Below are 9,144 nucleotides of genomic sequence, written 5' to 3'. Positions count from 1 at the left end.
GACCCTGCCGGAATACCCGGGCTAAGTATTTTAACAAATTTATGGTTCAGAACGGTTTTGATATTCGTATCACGGTCGGCGAAAGCTATCTCCGAAGTAACATATGAGGTATTCACAACGGTGTCGTAAGTGTTGTATTGTTGTATGTCATAAACTTTAAAGGCTTAAAAAATATATTAAGGGGGCTCATCAAAGTAATATTATGAATTTACGCAGTTTTAAAAAATAGTTGGCTGTAGTTTCAATTTCTCTAAACATTTATTTAACCTTTTAAAGTTTACAAACCACAACAATACGACACTTACGACACCATTGTGAATCCCTCAATAGTAAAAGTAAAGTAAGTAAGTAAAGTAAGTAAGTAAGGTAAGTACTAACTTAGAGTCGGCTAGAAAGTGAATGAATAAAAAATTATGCAGCTCTATCACTGAATACATCCTTGAAAAACTACCAATCCGAATACTTGAAAATTTTTTTATCACTCATGTGAACTTCAAACCATTGCTACCACACCTAAATTACATGGGGCATATTCATTGTCAAAATATAGTTAACACTAAAGTTAGTTACAGACTTTTGATATATTTAATTGTAACCTCTGTCAGAAAAGTTGCAACTAACGTTAGAGTCGGCTTTATTTCGACTATGAATATACCCTCATGTTTTAGCTGCCAAGTAAATAATAAAAATGGGTGTTGATGGAAACGCGTATATGCCTCGTAATCGCGTAAACCTCGTAAATAAACCGATTTTCCATAAAAAATTAAGTAGGTTTACGATGTTTACATAGTTACGGGGCATTTACGCGTTTAGAAGAATTGCCCTAATCCTTACTAATATTATAAATTCCACACTCATAGAGGAGGGATGCCACCTGTTTGAAAAATCAAATTCAACTTGAATTAAAGGAATTATTTATTTGAAAATGATGTTAGAAAATGGATGTCCACAGGCTTAAAAAAATTTTAGTTTAGAAATATTTTGAAAAGGGTTGCCACCCGTTTGAAAAATCAAATTTAAATTCATTTTTCGCAAGCTATCTGAAAAGTTAAAATACGGCTGCCAAACCACAGATTGTTAAGAAACCTTCAGGTTGAACATTTAGAATATTATTGAGGTGTTTTATTAGGGTTGCCACCCGATTAAAAACTAAATTCAATTAATTTCAATGAATTACTGCAATATGGGTGTCAATCGAAATGTTTTTGAAAAGTGTTTTAATTCTAAACTATGTACATGAAGGACGGTTATCACCTGTTTGAAAAATCAAATTCTACTTGAACTAAGGGAATTAGATAATTGGAATATGTATCACAATATGGATGTGAGACCAATAGGTTTCAATAAGGTTTTAGTTTTCAACGTGGAATTTAAATTAATTATGCTCAAATTAAAGTATCAAGCGAAAGAGTGTTTAGAAATGTTCAGCTTGAACACGTACATAGAATCGTTTGAGGTATTTGAAGAGGGTTACCACCTGTTTTTCAAATACAATTATATTATAAGATACATGAATTATTGTAATATAGGCATTAATCGAAAGTCTGAAAGGAGAACGAAAAATGACACTGAAGCTGGCATAACGCAGAAACCAAGGGATAACGGAAAGTCGCTCCACAATATATCTTCAAAAGGCCTTATTTTTAAGCTACATATGTACAGCAGGGTTTTCACATATTTGAAAACTCAAATTCAACTTGAATTATAGGAATTAGGTAATTTGAATTCATATGTATGTGTGAAACGAAAGAAGTTTAAAAAGGTTGCCAACTGTTCAGAGAGTTAAATTCAAACTATTCAATAATTTCAATGAAGTACATATTACAATAGGGGTATCGAAATAGTTTTGAAAAGGCTTCATTTATAAGCTACATGCAAGGGGGTTGTCTTTTTTTCAATCTGCATACATTTATGTATATATTTGAACTCAGGATATATAATATTTAATAGGAAAAGCATCACAATAGAGAGGTTTAAGAAAATTTTAGTTTGAAAATATTTTGAAGATGGTTAAACAAATTTTAAATCTCCTGTTTTTGGCATTGTTTACATATTTTGAGATTTACTGAAATAAATTACACCTAATGTAGCACGCAGAAATTTCACACACTCAGCGAAGCGGGTGATGACGATTTAGTTTATTATATTTCGGTCACAAAGTTTAAAAAAAAAAATGTTGACAAAAAATTGATTCAATTGCTCAAGTAATAAAACAAAAAATAGAGGTGTACTTATTTACTATGTTTAGCAGAAAATATTACGGAATATAAGCTTCCCCTTTGAAATTACTGGTTACTACTACAACTACTACTACTACCCAACCGCATATAAACCTCATACTTAGTTTTATTCAATTACACTCAGTTTTACTTAAAAATTTACTGAAGTGATTACGCGTGTTTTGCTAACCAAAGTGTGCTCCCGATAAATTAACGTTAAAATATTTGTTATATTTGCGGTCAACTAACTATTAAAAGTAACCGTCGTATGTGGACACCATTAGTTAAGTAGTGTTATGCTATGTTCACGTTGAAATTTTAACTCGATTTAACGTTTTGAGTTTATGAACAACTGTCAAGTGTTCTCATTGGGGTGTTTAATAAATTCAGAGTTTAATTTGACATTTGTTTGTTTACTTTTTCTTATTCATATTTAGCTTGTTCCCGTACTCCCGGATTTAGACAGAAATAGTCCGAAGTAGCCGTGGTGTAGAATACCAACTCCTTTAGCCATAAAGAAATAAAAAATATAGCTAAATAGAACTTTTCATACTGATTTCAACCTTACCAAGATTATTTGGCGCAAATAAAAAATAAACCAATAAAAGAGGTTAAAGTTTAACCTTTATATTTTTTATTCAACAATTTTTATTGAGCTTGAGGCCGTTTTTAATGAAAAACTTATTGTGGAAAAGCAACAACAATTGAAAAAATGGTAGAAGTGATAGCTATTTCGGAAATCACCGCATTTCGTCATCAGACTTCTTTCAGTAGGATTCGAACCGACGATCCCACTGACTCAGCCAGTTGCCTACGCACTGTGCTAAGTTCGCCTTGTAAATTATCGTTGCTTTTTTCCCACTTTTTCATTTGTTAAGCCAACACAATCAAGCGCAGCTATTCCGCTGCAATTCACACTTCATCATGTGGTTGTTGGTTTGTTTTATATTTTTTATATTTATAATAAGCTATTTGACCGATCGCAAACATATTTATGCTTATTTAACGATAATTTAAATACCTTTTACGCGACGTATACAGTATAACCTTTTTGAAAACAAAATTTCTGGCTTAGAGATATAAAAAAAGAAAAAATTATGTACATCAAGTGAAATACCCCTAATTAGCTCTATTTTTCCGTCATTATGTTTTTAATAGGCTATATTGTTCAGAAGATATTAATATTGAAAAAAATCAAAAAATTTAATTTTAACCATTGATATCTTCTTTAGTTTTTACTTCCGCCAAATTTGGTAGGGTTGAAATCAGCCCCATGATATGAAGTGAACGGGAGAACCATGTATCAGAACATTACTTCCGCCTAACGTTTATAAAAGGTATTAATCAATAATCTAGGCCTACTGTGAGCTACCCAATTCAACAATCTGCTCAAAGACCTATCCCACACAGTAATGAGTTGCCTGTTCCTAAACCTTTGGTAAGAATGGATAACGTGATTGAAGAAAACGTATCCGAGGATTCTGATTTAAATGATCCGTATTTTGAATACAGTACTGATTTGGATCTCAGTAAGAGACAGGCAGAACTGTTATTTTCCCAACTTCATGATTGGAATATATTGAAAGAAAAAAAGCCAAAATATACGCATACAGAAAACGACATATAAAATTTTCCATTCTTTTCAAAATGGCAATATAGTATTTTGCAATGACATTCCTTTAGTGAGGAAGGAGCTGAAGATCGAATATCAAACATCTGGCTGGCTGTAAAGGCAACAAATGCGCTCCGGGACGGTTGCTCGTGCTACTGGAGTGAAGGAATCTAATGAAAATATGAAGTTACTGCTTGGAAAATAGTGAAGACTTAAAAGTAATTGCCATTTTGCTAGGTCCTCAGCTTGTATATACGAAATTTTGTTGTTTAATTTGTGAGTGGCATAGTCGATATAAGAAAAAGCACTATGTCAAAAAGGTGTGGCCCAAGCGAAACGCGCTTATACCAGGCCAACGAAATGTTCTTCATGCTCCTTTAATAAATGCTGAAGTATTATTGCTACCTCCATTGTACATCAAACTTGGACTAATGAAAAATTTCGTCAAAGATATGGTCAAAAATTGAGATGGTTTTTGTTACTTAAAACAGAAATTCCCAAAAATTAGCGATACCAAAGTAAAAGAGGGCACATTTGTAGGGCCACAAATTAGAGACCTATTGGCTGATGAACAGGTTGAAGAAAAATCCCGTGAAATTCATTTCAGTATACAGCTCTGAGATACCCGTAATCGCCGAAAACTAGTTAGTTGATAAAGATTTCAAATATTTTACTGAAGGAGCAGGGAAGTTTTTAGCATTATTTATGGAGACTTTTGCTTCCCGTTCATTAATTTTGCCAGGAAGTGTACACTGCGCTGTGTTTTACTATCGTAACTCTCTTCTCGATCAGTAGTTTTTTGATAGCTCTTTTGTAGCGCAACTGCTGTATAAAAACGAATCAGAATATTCTACTTTGTACCGCTGGATAAAAGTTTGTTGCTTAAGGATTTCCCAACAGGGAATGTTTTTGTAGATATATATGTATGTACAAACATGAATTCTTTGCATATATAAGTATTACCATATGTGGATCTATTGTGTATTTAGTTATGTGAATGTAAACGTATTTCAATTGTTTTTAGCTCTGATTCTTTCGATACCTTCCGTTCGTCAATGATCGACGTTGATCGATCCATTAGATTGTTCGTATCAAAAATGGAGCGCATATAATCTGCATATATTTACTGTTGCGGTATATTTTTACTTATGTAAGAGTTCCGGCGATGTACTACGTATGATAGCTGTAATTGTGGTAAACAGTAAATAAATGGACTGGTTTCAAGGATCTTTTCTGTGATAATCTGTAACCTAAGTGATAAATGACAAACGAAGCGAAAGAAAAAAGAATTTCCACTTTCCGGAATATATTGAGTATATATCGGTTTTATTTTCCAAAGAAAAGTCTATTTTTATTTTATGATTTCCTTGAATTTCGATTGATTTTTTTTTGTAACCAGCAAAATGCGGGTGGTGTATTTCCTTTGGTCAGTAATACATGCAGCTGCGTTTTGTGATTAATCGATGTATTGACAGCAGTATTTGACAAGGTTTTGTTTAAATTTTCTTCGCAATTGTAATTTCTTATTAACTACTATGTATAAAAATTTACATATCTAAATGTGTACAAACATATGTATATAAAATGATAGCCGTTTTCTTTGTTATAACTTGGCTCAAAAATTACTAAATGAATTTCAACCACATTTTCGTGGGTAATTCCTTAGGCAACTGGTCTCAACATAGGCTACCAAATATCTGCATAGGAGGCGCTGGGGTATGGTCCGATTAGATTAAAATTCATAATGCTAATTATTTGCATGATAAAAGATACTTCTGCAAGAAAAAATGGTGTCGGTAGACGGCGCTGGAATCAAATATTTAGAAAAACCGCATTTATTGTATGATCGGCCTGTAATTCATAATGGGTATAATAAGAAATGCGTAGCATTATTTTCAGCAGTACCTAAGACTTAAAGAAGCCGGTTGATGGAACAAGATATGCTAGGCACATCAATGGCTGACGTAGGTATCGGTAAGAAGTGTTTGCCATCCAAGAGGCAACACGGAATATTCATAAGAGAACGAGAAGGAACAAACGAGATTGTATCTTCCATGTAGAGATGGCTGATCGATTTTTGAATCGATTCGAATCGAAATAAAAATAATCGATGCAGGAAGAAATCGTCAAAAAGAATCGATTCCCCAAGATCGAGTCATATATTTTCCTTAATTTTTATAAAGAAAAAAAACACAGCGATCTGACCAACATTGAAATTACTAGTGGTTCGGAGCAAAGGATTTTTTTCATCACTCCGCTCTAGCACCGCTCCGGTATTTTATTTTGCTAACCGCGGAAAAAAAATCCGAAATTGCATGCTCTGGAAGCACTTAAATAAATCTCGCTTACTTTTTTTTTCGCGGTTAGGGCTCGATGTACAAATGCATGTACTTTAATGGGTTGACATGCATATATGTATAATATAATTTTATCTTGTAATTAAAATGGCGGATATCAAGCCAGCCAGAAAAAGCCCGAAAATGGATCCGAAAAAGGAAAAAGATGGATGAAATGCGGATTTTTGTCCGTTTCCCGATTCCATTTTCGAATACTTTGACGATCCGTTTTTCCTCTAAAGTGTGCGGCAGAAATATATGTACAGATAAGAACCGAAAGTTGGTTTGAAACGGATACGTTTTTGGCTGTTTTTCTGGAATTTTTCTTATTGAATTTTTTGTTCAACACGCTTTCCTTCTTAACTTCACACTTGCTTTTTCATGATTCGAAAAAAATAAATAAATAAGGCAGCAGCACGTGAGGGCATTCGAACCCGGCACCTTCTGAAAGCTAACAAATACTAGCACGCTCCTCTGCACGCTCAGCTACTGCCGACTAGGTATAAATCTTTTGAAATGTTCAGCTTGAACAAATATAATATAATTATTTCTTTCAAAAAACATCACTTTCGAACGTTTTCCTTATACGAAAATGAAAGAGAATTTAAGTCGTTTTCTATTTTAGAAAACATTAAAGAATGCAGTTTTGTAGGCCATTGAATTTTAGTCCAATAGAGTGCAATTTTGATTCCCGGCGATTCTCCGTAGTTCGAAATCGTTTTTTATATGGAAGAAAATGTGCATGAGCGTCAAGAAAAAAAAACCGCCAAAAATCAACACTAAGTCCTGACATATTTAAGTTTCCACCTAAAATTCTATGGGCTATAGAACGGCGTATTAAAATTTTTTTACAGAGGGTAATTAGGGTGTGCAAAATTTTAACGAAATATCCACAAAGTTTGAAACTCCAATTTTTGGAATTTTTCTTGTAATATTATTACCCATAACTTTATATAGAGTTGCCCTGATGAGGCCTGCAATCGGAGAACGATTCTTTGTTTTTTTTTTTTGAACTAAACAATGCTCAAAAGCATTAAAAAATAGCAAGGAACTTATATCAAAAGTCCTTAGAAAGCCAGGTTATCCTTGTTAATTAATTATACATTTCGTCGAAATATCAAATGTGGAAGCAGCACAAGTAAGCGAAATTATAACACAGGGTTGCCATCCAGAAGACAAAAGTAGTACTGCCATATAACTCTCCAAAACGTTGCAGTGCAAGCAAAAGATTAACATACAGGTAATACCATATAAAAGTACAAATCATAAAAAGAAATAACAAGAAATATCTTAAACATACCCATAAAAGTTATAATAAAGGAAGGCAAATACTTAAGGCTGCCAGATATCTCTGTTGCCAAACCGGGGCACTTTAGGAAGGGGCCTCTCGCTCCCTTCTCTTTCATTTCGACGTGCGAAAGGATGTAGGGAAATTTTATTTTGACAGAAAAAAACAAAAACATAAAAACATGAGATCATGAGATCATTACAACGTACGCCAACAAAACAAAAGAACTTATCACAACTAAAGCACAGAGCATTTCTTACAATGCATGAACCTTTTTTATTCTTTATAAAAATACAGTTTATACTAAATATATGAAAAAACATAATAACAAAATTGTTAAACTTTGTGCTAAACTCGGGAAAATTCAATAAATTTGCATACAAATTTGCAACATTTTTTTATACAAATGTTTAAAATGAAGTTTTGCAGCCCATTAAATTTTAGTTGATTTTTGGTATTTTTTTTACTGAGAGTTTCTTCCATACAAACTATGTTTGATAATTCTTTTTATATGGAAGACACTGTCAGCAAAAAAAAAAATGCTAAAAATCAACGAAATTTGCTGGCAACTTCAGACTTGCACTTTATTAATTGGCTCAAAAGCTACATTTTCAAAATTTTTCTAAAAGATCTGATTAGAAATTGTGATCTGATTAAAGAGCCTCCGAGCCAATAAAAAAATATAAGTACAATATAACATTAAAATATCAGTCATATTTTTCGTTGCTGTGAACTTGTTTCAAAACTTCTGTCTTTTCCTTAATATAATTGTAAAACTCTGTGCACGTCATTTTGAACGTATTTAGGTACATATCGATGGCTGAGTGGAAGATCGACCTATCTCGGCAGCCAGTTCGAAAACGCCCTATCTCAGAAAACTTTTCAAGAACGCCCTACTTCAGAATTTGATTGAAAAACGCCCTAATTCATAATATTATTGGAAAACACCCTACCTCAGAATTTGGTTGAATAACGCCCTATCTCAGAATTCGGTTCAAAAACGCCCTATCTCAAAGGAAGATACATTGAAAATAAGCTGAGATAGAGCGTTTTTGAATCGGCATCTAAGATAGGGCGTTCTTCAACCAAATACTGAGCTAGGACGTTTTTCAATCAAATTCTGATGTAGGGCGTTCTTGAAAAGTTTTCTGAGATAAAGCGTTGTTGAAAATTTTCTGAGATAAGGCCTTTTCGAACTGGCTGCCGATATAGGTCGATCTTCCACTCAGCCATCGATATACTAATCATCAACTATTGCTTGTGCAAAGTTCAACTATCTCGAAATGTGGCTATTTCACAAATTAAACCGGTGCACTGAGAGAAAGAAGCTTAGAATTAAAAAAGCTTGCTAAATTAAAAAAACACGCATATGAAAGAGCACCAACCCAACTCGTAATACATTTAAGTATACAAATTTTAGTATTTAGTATAGAAATATTAAATTCAAATACGCCCATATTAAAATTAAGGGATTTGCAATTACCGATTGCTTTTTCAAAATTAAGTTAAAAAAATATTTAAGATTGTGTTGCTTATTGGCCGTTGAGTATAATTTAATAATTATTTTTGAGCTATAGGCCGTATGTTAAATAAAACATTAAATGTTTTTCTGTTTTATTTACTTTTTATTTTTATTTTGGTCGATATTTCGCCTTCAGTCTGATAAAAAAAAAAAAAAAAAAAAAAAAT

The sequence above is a fragment of the Rhagoletis pomonella genome, unplaced genomic scaffold (assembly GCF_013731165.1).
Source record: "Rhagoletis pomonella isolate Grant_MI unplaced genomic scaffold, Rhpom_1.0 Rhpom_scaffold_00010, whole genome shotgun sequence".
Classification (NCBI taxonomy): Eukaryota; Metazoa; Arthropoda; class Insecta; order Diptera; family Tephritidae; genus Rhagoletis; species Rhagoletis pomonella.
The sequence above is the reverse complement of the archived record's forward strand: the minus strand, read 5'-3'. Positions refer to the sequence as shown.